The sequence below is a fragment of the Dreissena polymorpha genome, chromosome 14 (assembly GCF_020536995.1).
Source record: "Dreissena polymorpha isolate Duluth1 chromosome 14, UMN_Dpol_1.0, whole genome shotgun sequence".
In the NCBI taxonomy this organism is placed as follows: Eukaryota; Metazoa; Mollusca; class Bivalvia; order Myida; family Dreissenidae; genus Dreissena; species Dreissena polymorpha.
The window spans coordinates 10,600,207-10,611,434 of NC_068368.1; the positions used below are offsets into that span (position 1 = coordinate 10,600,207).

At 34.9% G+C, this 11,228-nt stretch overlaps 1 protein-coding gene across 20 annotated transcripts in view; it reads left to right on the top strand.

Moving 5' to 3' along the window:
• The window catches only part of LOC127857712 (uncharacterized), an 82,509-nt gene extending 74,643 nt beyond the window's left edge, over positions 1–7,866 (top strand). For 10 of the 20 annotated variants that reach the window (XM_052394366.1, XM_052394370.1, XM_052394368.1 and 7 more), the window contains 2 exons: positions 460–505; positions 1,962–2,125. The gene's annotated coding sequence lies outside the window, so the exon portion shown is untranslated. The other 10 variants (XM_052394351.1, XM_052394361.1, XM_052394359.1 and 7 more) reach the window with 7 other exon arrangements.
• The last annotated feature ends 3,362 nt before the right edge of the window (positions 7,867–11,228 follow it).

Sequence of the window (11,228 nt, forward strand, 5' to 3'; positions counted from 1 at the left end):
TGGGAAACAACCAGGAAGCATACGATCCACCGAAGGTTAACACCATGGAGGCAGCGCAGCCAACATAACATGACGTTGAAGTTTGCTTGAAGGCATTAGTTGACGACGCACTGTAGTCGAACACAAACTACAATGCCTTGATAGGATGGACCACCGCATGGCTCTTGACGATAGAGTCAAAACGGTTGCAGAGCGCGTTTTCAAGCTCGACCATATCTCCGATGGGCGGATATTGCAGCAGCACAGGTTAGCAGTAGGTTAGATGATCTTGAGCGTGAGCGTAATAGCCTTCGTGACGATTTGACGTACATGAACGCTCAAAGCCTGAGAAATAACCTTGAATTTACTGGTGTACCGGAAACAGAGAACGAAACACATGAGACAACCGACAAGATTCTGAGAAAACATTTGAGCGATGCCCTCCCTCAAAATTGTTCAAAAAACTGCGGACACTATCAGGTTTTAGAGGGTCCATCGATCGCCTGCGGAACACACACGTGGGAAGGTTATTTCTACAAATCGAATTCGATATAGAAATAGTAAACGAAAAGAAAGGAACAGTAGAGAACATGACTATGTAAATACGAGCAGTAAAAAGATACAAAAACAAAGAGGCCCGTCCAGTGAGAACCAGATTTCGGACTTTTTTTCCTCTGTTAGTGACTTACTTGGATATACAAACTCTGTGTTATACGGCGAGGAAGACGTTGAAGTAACGAATAATAGTGTTTTTGGAAACAACCAGGAAGCATACGATCCACCGAAGGTTAACACCATGGAGGCAGCGCAGCCAACATAACATGACGTTGAAGTATGCATGAAGGCATAATTTGACGACGCACTGTAGTCGAACACAAACTACAATGTCTTGATAAGTTGGACCACCGCATGGCTCTTTACGATAGAGTCAAAACGGTTGCAGAGCGCGTTTTCAAGCTCGACCATATCTCCGAGGGGCGGATATTGCAGCCGCACAGGTTAGCAGTAGGTTAGATGATCTTGAGCGTGAGCGTAATAGCCTTCGTGACGATTTGACGTAAATGAACGCTCAAAGCCTGAGAAATAACCTTGAATTTACTGGTGTACCGGAACCAGAAAACGAAACAAATGAGACAACCGACAAGATTCTGAGAAAACATTTGAGCGATGCCCTCCCTCAAAATTGTTTAAAAAACTGCGGACACTGTCAGGTTTTAGAGGGTCCATCGATCGCCTGCGGAACACACACGTGGGAAGGTTATTTCTACAAATAGAATTCGAAATAGAAATAGTAAACGAAAAGAAAGGAACAGTAGAGAACATGACTGTGTAAATACGAGAAGTAAAAAAGATCCAAAACAAAGAGGCCCGTCCAGTGAGAACCAGATTTCGGACTTTTCTTCCTCTGTTAGTGACTTACTTGGATATACAAACTCTGTGTTATACGGCGAGGAAGACGTTGAAGTAACGAATACTAGTGTTTTTGGAAACAACCAGGAAGCATACGATCCACCGAAGGTTAACACCATGGCGGCAGCGCAGCCAACATAACATGACGTTGAAGTATGCTTGAAGGCATAATTTGACGACGCACTGTAGTCGAACACAAACTACAATGTCTTGATAAGATGGACCACCGCATGGCTCTTTACGATAGAGTCAAAACGGTTGCATAGCGCGTTTTCAAGCTCGACCATATCTCCGAGGGGCGGATATTGCAGCCGCACAGGTTAGCAGTAGGTTAGATGATCTTGAGCGTGAGCGTAATAGCCTTCGTGACGATTTGACGTACATGAACGCTCAAAGCCTGAGAAATAACCTTGAATTTACTGGTGTACCGGAAACAGAGAACGAAACACATGAGACAACCGACAAGATTCTGAGAAAATATTTGAGCGATGCCCTCAAAATTGTTCAGAAAACTGCGGACACTATCAGGTTTTAGAGGGTCCATCGATCGCCTGCGGAACACACGTGGAAAGGTTATTTCTACAAATTCACTTTTTGCGATTATAATATAGTGACCAACTCAGAACGAGTTTCAAAGAAGGTCGTCCAAAATATGTCACATCAAAGTCACATACATGTATCAGTATCGTTATGGTAAAACGTGTCAAATGTCATTGTATTAAATAAACAATTAATATTTAAGTTTTCATTAAAAAAACATCCACCGATATGCATCTTCTAAGCATGTGTCAGGTATTCCAAATTGCTTCATGTATTCCGAATCGCAACAATGGCAGTATTTGGTTACAGCAACCTTATGCTAGGATCGAAACGGCTTTACTCTTTTCTGTATTTTTCATTACACTTATATTGCACGTACATGTGATTGTTCGGCGTGGTACTTCGACGTAATCTTTTTTGTTTGATTGGTGGGTTTTCATGTACCTTTCGCTCTCTTGAGCGGTACACACTTCGTTACGCCGTTTTTTTTTAAATCTTAGCATCCTCGACATATATAACTGGCGTCTTGATATCTGGAAATAGTAAGCATTGTATTCCGTTTAGTAGGCATAGTATTCCGTTTGATGCATATTCAAACATAAGTATGTCCATATGTGTTAAAATAAACAGGTAAGAATTACACTGTGTTAATAATACCGTCGAATGTCTTATACTTTACACACACTAAATGTTAACGTTAAGTACGCGATAAAACATATAATAATTACAATTAATAATATAACAATTAATAAAAAAAGATAACTCTTGATTTCTTCAAGTGAAAATGATTTCCAAAACACTCGCATCAATGCGGAATTCATTCACGAAAGTTATTTCGCATAAAACCATCTAACATAGGAAAGAGCTGTTTATCAGTTGGAAGTCAGGTTTCAAAATGTGCTTAAAAGGAAGTTTAGTTCCAAAAAGAGGGGTTAAACCGTTATAATTCGGTATTAAATGAATTAATAAACATAAAAACGCGTCGAGATAATAAAATAATCGTGATTTATGTTATATTTTACTGTAAACATGTACAAATACTGTTTATTGTGAGAGAAAATGATATTCGAACATCCAACATCTCGAAGGTCAAGAAATTAAACAACAAATTTGTCGACGGTTTTGCTTCAATAACTTTTTTATTCCGACGTCTACGGTATTGAAACAAAAAACCGAGGTGAGCACAAACACCGTAGAGCCGAAATGGCTTTTTCATTCAAAAGAAATGTAAATATAAACTGGCTTACCGGGTGAAAATATCCGCTACTCCTTCACGAAAAACACTAAAACGACGCCATCTTTGAAGTTTTGCAACAACTTTCTCACTTAAACGCGGTAAGCTCCCATATATGCAGGCCCCCCTGCTTGATGAAATGTTTTAAGTGAAGGCATATGTTTAAATTTGCGAATTATATTAAATTATGAAATGTTCAAGTGATGCATGTTTTGATTGAATACATATTGTTTTTATACCGCACATTTTTAAAAACGCATATATGTTTTTAATGATCTTGTCACATCATTTTTGTTGCGAGTAGGATTTTACAGTTTTTGAGGATTAAGTTATGGAGCTTTCAACTAACATATTCCTTAAATTGTCATTCGTACGAGTTAAACGTAGTAAATTGGCATTGTTAACATAAACTGATATAGAACTGAAAGGTGTAATTTTGTATGGAATTCCTAAAAGCAATATTCGTACGTAAATGGGTTTTATGCATTGTAATCAATTTTATTCGATTCAGGATCGTTCTTTTGTAATGTTAGATAAGCAATGTCTACTCGGAGCCATATAAAGCTTTAACAGAATTACGTTGGTTAATTCATTGTCGTCGATTCACCCACAAAGTGCAATTTTAATAAAATAGCAATTAATTAATGTTTACAATTCATAATAATCCGATGAATATTGAATTTGAAGTTTCTTGTTCGAAAAGTCTTTCTTGTTGACATTTCCTAACTAGTATTGAAAGAAGTCTGATAGGACAAAAATAGTGAATAGACAATTCTCAATAGCGCAAACAATTGATTGTCAGGTTTATAACCAAACGTTAAAATAAATACATGCTTTTCGTCAATGTGTTGATATTGCAATCAAATTAACAATGTTTAGGATCAACAATATATTTTATGTTATGCTTTCCGATGGTTTATAGAAAAAAATCAGTGAAATAAAAGTGATATTTCACAGTTTTAAACAGTGAAAAATAACAGTGAAAAATATCGATATTTTTCACTGTTTTATTGTGAAATGACGTCATTGTTTTGACAAAATGACGTCATAATTATCCAGTTAAACTCTTTTACAATGTAAATAAACGGTGTAAAAAGCATAAAATAAAAAGAAAATTTGTTGGATTCGATGGAATATCGATTTTATGTCACTCGTGATCATAAAATACATATTTTCATTCGTGGCTGCGCCACGAGTGAAAATATTATTTTATATGATCACTCGCGACATAAAATCGATATTCCATCGAATCCAACAAATATCCACTATATATTTCGGTCTATACTTATGAAACTTATTATCAATAACTGAAGTATATTGCTGAGCTCAGATGACCTTATACATCCGGTTCAGCGTTTTTTTCCCCGACGTATATATCAAATGACACATAATGATACAAATCCAGTTGTGGTTATTTATATGCATAAAACAAAAATTCAAAATATTGATAAATTTTGCACATAACCTAGCAAATCATTATGTTACAATTTAGTTTTTCGTCGCTTAAGCTATTCTGTTCAGTATTGTCTATTTTGTTATTGTGATTGCATGAACAAGGTTCGTACTTTGTAAAACTGGCTTGATTTATGTTGCGTCAAATAATTAACATATTTAGACATAGAATTTGTCTTTTACGCCAATAAGTCATACTAGTCGAATTAGCGCGTATATTTGTAATTATGTGTGTTGGTGTTTCGTCACCGTAAACAAACCAAACCGTAAAAAGAAAAATCAGAGGCGCCCAGAGGTCGAACATGGATTCAAGAACGAGACATATATAAGTAGTATATGTGATCTACTATTATTCGCATAATAATTAATTTACTATAACTGCTACAGCGCAGCTATCATACATTACGTATGTTTAGGTAAACAGACCACTTATTAACGACTATAAAACAGAAAATTAGCTTTGTTTCTGCACATATTAAAAAGCTTCTAAAATGCAGTCGGAACAAGGCTATTAATAGCCTCATTCGATTTGTTCGCTGATATTCGCTATGTTGGACATCAGAACATGAAATATATTGCCTTCTCTTTATATAATTTTATATCAGAGCCAATATTTGCTTATCACAAAATAATGTGCTATTTTATTTGTTTAAAATACAAACACTAAAAGCATTATTAAATGTGGAAAAATAGTTTTTGATAAACGCACCACATAAGTATAAAGGGCTTTTCGTGAATGCTGATGATTTAATAATAAATTATCAATATAAACTACAAGATATCATTACGTGTTGAGAGAGAAACACATTTATTTTTGTCAACTTAATTTCAATGTTTCATTTCGTGATTGAATTGTGAATCCATGCCATTTTTATAAGTAAGACACATGGAGCAATTAGATCTAATTACCTTTATAATAAATCCAAATATTATATTCCTTGTAAATAATTACATTTATTTTTGTCCGCTCTCTTTTAGTTATAAATAAGGAATATTAAGTTGTCCTTTCCTTAACATCGTAAAATACTATGTTTGATCAATTTTGTATCATGGTACGTTGTTATTAATGACGTATTGTTAATTACTGATTTTAATCAATGCGGTGAAGAAACTTTCTATCGAGCAAATGCCATCTGATAAAAAGGCACGTCTAAATGAACCATTAACCGTTCAATGTCAATATCGGAGGGCTGATTTAGCCGTTTTATACCTAGATAAAGTATTTGTGAATAGTGATGGGTCCTTGAATGCTGACAGGAGCAATATATATCTTACACACGATTGACAACAACCGCCATACCTGCAGATACAGTATGATGCCAAATGTTATTTAAAAGCTTTGGAACATGGCAGGAGCTTGATAAATAAGCCATAGTTTTGGTATACTAACATCAAAATTGAACTGAAGATGATACAAAGTACAGTGGATTGCCAATGCGTTGTATCGTCCTTTGTGGTGTACGGTACTTTAACACGAGTTTTGTCTTATTATCATTAAAATTTCCTTGATAATGTTGATTTCTAAGATGCTTTATGACGGACTGCCTTTTTCATCAGATGCACAATCTCTTTTTTATTTTTGGATGTCAATCTTGATAAACGAAAACGAAAAGCCTTGTTCTAAGAGTGCTTGCTTTAGTCTATTTTATTTGTAATCTTCATAAGCAGCAGCAACATTCCATTTTTATCTTTACTTGGCTGTGTTATTTTTGTTTTAAAAAGACAGAAATAAAAACAAATAGAAAACAACACGTTCGTCTATTTTGTAATGTAATGTATGATTTAAATTAAAAACTGCTAGTTTTTGTTTCCTCCTACTAACCTTCATTCAAAGAACTATCAAATGTTCATGTTTTTTGAAATCATTTTTACTTTGGTTTCGAAAGTATGCAATATCAACACAGTTATAAAATAATGGTTAAATGCTTTCACTTTTCATACGGTGGGTATTGTCAACAAAATGATGCATTTTTTTTAAATCTGTTTACATCGGTTTTAGTAGCCTGGTAGCAATCTTATCATCGTTAGATTAGTTAGCCCGTCGAATAAAACAAACAGAGTCTGTTAGTTTCGCCAAGCAAAATCCATTTTCCCGTTTTAATCAACCTGTTACAATTTTCGCACGTGTACTTTAAGTAACTTTTAACATATTTTATTGGTTTTTTTTACATTAAGGGACTCTTTAATCATTGTAACATCCCTGAAATCACTGATATATCAACAATCGTATATGACTCTTAAAGTTGGAACATTTGTTGCTATCATTTGTTTCAAGTTTCGCAATTTTAAAATTTCTGTTTATATCTAAAGTTTCAACATGTGGAACAGTTTCATTTACCGTTTAGGCAGCAACTTAATTTTGCCAGATCATATGTTGTATTAAACATAAATGTTACCATTTATGAACGGGGAGAACGTATTGATTCTCCTAAATTACTTAAACAGTTTAAAGCGCACACACACACACCCACACACACACCTCCACCCACCCCCCACACACACACTCACACACACACACACACGCACACACACACGCACGCACACACGCACGCACGCACGCACACGCACGCACGCACGCACACACACACACACACACACACACACACACACACACACACACACCACACACACACACACACACACACACACACCACACACACCACACACACACACACACACACACACACACACACACACACACACACACACACACACACGCCCACGCATACTTGTGAATTCGTCCAAACAGGAAAATGTGTTCTATCCCTACCAACCTGGGACCACCATTTACAGATACTTTAGAAAGCTGATAGCGATAAAGAACAGCGATCAAGTTTCAAACCCGAACACGAATTTAACATAAACATTATGATAAATAGCGTTATAAATCAACGAATTTACATGCAAAACGGGAAATTCGGTGCGTGCAAACTGTGGAACTGCAATGTGTGCCAACTGGGAAACGGTGTATACCAACAGGGGTACTAAGTGCGTACCATCTGTGGAAATTTAATGTGTACCAACAGGAGAATTGTGTTTACCAACAAAGGTTTTTAGTGCGTACCAACTATGGAACTTCAATTTGTGCCAACTAAGGAACGGTGTATACCAACACGGGTACTATGTGTATACCATCTGTGGAACATTAAAAATGTGTGCCAACAGGGGAATTGTGTTTACCAAGAGAGGAACTTAAGCGCGCAAACCACTGTGCAACTTCAATAACTGCCAACGGGTAACTTGCGTTCACCAACAGGGTTATTTGTGTTAAAATAAAATAAAATATTTGAAAAAGATTTTAATTAAATATGCATATAACATAACCGTATATGAGTTTAACACATTGCTTATTTGATTGACACAAATATTTTTCACATCAAAATAAGAATAAGTTACATAACAAAAATCAAGCCATACATTAATGAATTCATTAGCTATAAGCCCACTACAAGTATGCAATGTGTAAGCGGTGCGTTAGTCGAGTTGTAACACACTGGGTACCCTTCCAGAGAGTTCAATTCCTGGCCGGGACACTGGACATTTCAGAAATGCTCTACATGTTTCCCAGCCAACTACAGATGTACAAAATCCATGAATGAAACCCATGTTATTCTCGCGTGTATCGGTGCTATACACTGAACACGTAAAAGAACCAAGGGATCTATTCGCAAAAAGCTAGGGTATCGCACCCGGATTCCTTGTATCTCAATACTGTCTCTTCTGCTTGCTGTCTCTTCTGCAGAAAATGGACCCCATTGGAAGTAAGTGCTTGCACTTTCATGGGTTATCCTTGACTGCAAGTTCAAACGAAATACATACATACAAACATACAAACATACAATTGCTGCATTATACCATAACAAACATGGTGCTATTATTCAACAAAGGAATACAATACGTTCATAAAGCTAATAAAATAATGTTAAGTTTGTTGAGGCCAGGTTGTTTTTCAAACCGATTGAAGGGGAGGGGGAGGCGGCTTTTTAAAAAATTCATTTATTCCATCCAAAAAAAACATTCACGATTAACACCTTCTATGGGGTTTATATCTTAAAAGTAGAACTGACCATACGCATTTGGATTGTTAGATTGATTGAGTACTGTACCTTTACTTTGTCCTTACTATGGCATTATAAATTAACTCATGTATTTCATGCGAACGAGGTAGACATTAGAAAAATCACACGCAGAACAACTTTCACTTCACTTAAATTGTTTGTAACACATTTATTTCACTTTAAAAAGATCTTAAAATTTAAACAATCATGAACGTTTCCAAACTAATGCAGCGGGGCCTGAGAAACTTGATTACAATTGATGACACACATTTTGATGCGCCAATGACTTCATCAATGGCAGTTTATCTGAATAATGATCAGTATTTATTGTTATTATATATGCATTCGAATTCTACAACTGCGATACTATAACAAATGTGTTGTCTTCACAAATACAGTTTTAATGCACTTGTTTGAGTAGAGAATGCCAAAAACGGGTTAACCGTAATAATGACCTCACATTTAATTCTACCTGTCGATAAAAAAGGTTATTTTTTAAGAAAAATAGTCACTGACAATCGCTTTGTTTTTTCCTTGCAAACCAAACGTTTTTAAAGATTTGAATGCACATCATTTTTCAAATAACCTTTATGTCAACCACCTTATGTACATGATTTATGCATACAATATAATAGAAAATGTTTATTTAATGGACCGAATATTCATGTCGATGTGTCACGCATATAATTTTTTTTGAAAACAATTTAGCAATTATAACTAATGTTGTTATACACTTATAATCATCGCCGACTTATTACAGCATTTGCGCTATATATTAACAATAATACAAAATATGTACCATCGAAAACGCTTATCACACACGTAATATATTATTATTTTTAATCAATCAATTTTTTATATACTTACTGGGGAATGCACATGCGAACAAATTGTTCGACCCTTGTTAGTACCAACTTTGGAATGATATCTACCATGGTCATCGACGTCATGCTATATTAAGCCTAAATAACAATTGACATTACCACGCAATACATATTGGCAAATTTACGCACATTTTATTGAAGACAAAACCAACCAGAAAATACGCCTAAGTAGCTTCAACATAGATAACTATAACAAACTGCCTCATGGACTTTTTCACTGTGTACGGATGTTGTTTGTCTTGTTTCCTGGTTGCCCGTAGATGTAGTAGTCATGGGGTGCCTATTCAAAACAATAATAATAAATATGGTATTACACATAATAATGTCAGTGTTAGAAAGTTCTTTGGTTATGAAACCATGAAGTACAACGCACTGAGATTAATGGCTTGTACAACGATTACTTCCCAGATGTACATAATGTGTACTTAGGCATGTGTACAAATAACAAAATCACTGTGAAACATACCCATATTTTGTTCCATGCATTTCTGAAAATGCAAACAACAAATGTACATTATCTTAGAGACCGCATTTAAGGTAGAGCAAGACGACGTTCAATGATAAAATATTTTAATTTACGGCTAAAAGGTTATTAAGCCTAATAATTTTATTAAAATGACTAGTTCAAATAAACGTGAATGTAATCTTAAAATATGATTGGATATATTGGTAAAATAATAATAATTCAAACGACATTTAAAGATAATTTAACATGTGATGTGTGATAAGTATCAGTGATGAATCCATCAGAGATGACACATATTATTTTAGAATGTACCTTTCTCCATGGAAGTATTGGTTCTCCATAATCAAATCGGAGTTCCTCGCAAATTGCTATGTCTCTGTCGGCGAAAATGCATAGATTGGGAGTTCTGTTGATTTCAACTATTTTCACGACACAATTTGTTTTTGCCTCACCATTTTCGGCATCATTTATCATTTGACCCTAATTAAATATATAGATGGTAGCGTCAGTGCTGAATATACATTTAAATGCTGTATTACAGAAAAAAGCAAAACGCGCATGACATATTTAATTAAAAATTTAAGATAATTCTTCTCCTTGTTTAAACATTTGATAGACAAAGAAAGGACAATTAATATGTATCAAAAAGATTTGTCTTTGTATTCAAAAAAAATAAATGAAACTGCCATGACCCTCCTTTTCATACTCCTTTTATAATTGCCATGCATGTTTTACTAGTTTATACAAATTCCCTTTGTATTTGAGAAGATAGTCCAAGTGGCAAAGACTCATTCGCCTGAAATATTTATATTTGTAGACATTTATATTAATTATCATTTTAACCATATAACTGAAGGCTAGATATAGGCACTAAGTGTTTTGATCAATAATCAATATTTATGCATTATTCATACTTCTACTCAGTATTTAGTAAAAACAAATGTTGTTCCTTTTTAATCGAACAAAGCTATGATGTTATGTTATTATTTTCTAAACGACCTTATAAATACACATATTGAAAAAAGCTGAACCTATGACATAATTGACGGTTTTTACTTCCTGTTAGATCAACGTAATTCTGGCAGACCGTCTTGCGAAATCAATGGGGCGTGGACCTTTTTGGCTACTTAATAATAAAATGGAAATTTCGAAAGAAAAACAACGTACTAGCTATTTCATGATAATGACAAAGTCACAGCTCGGAT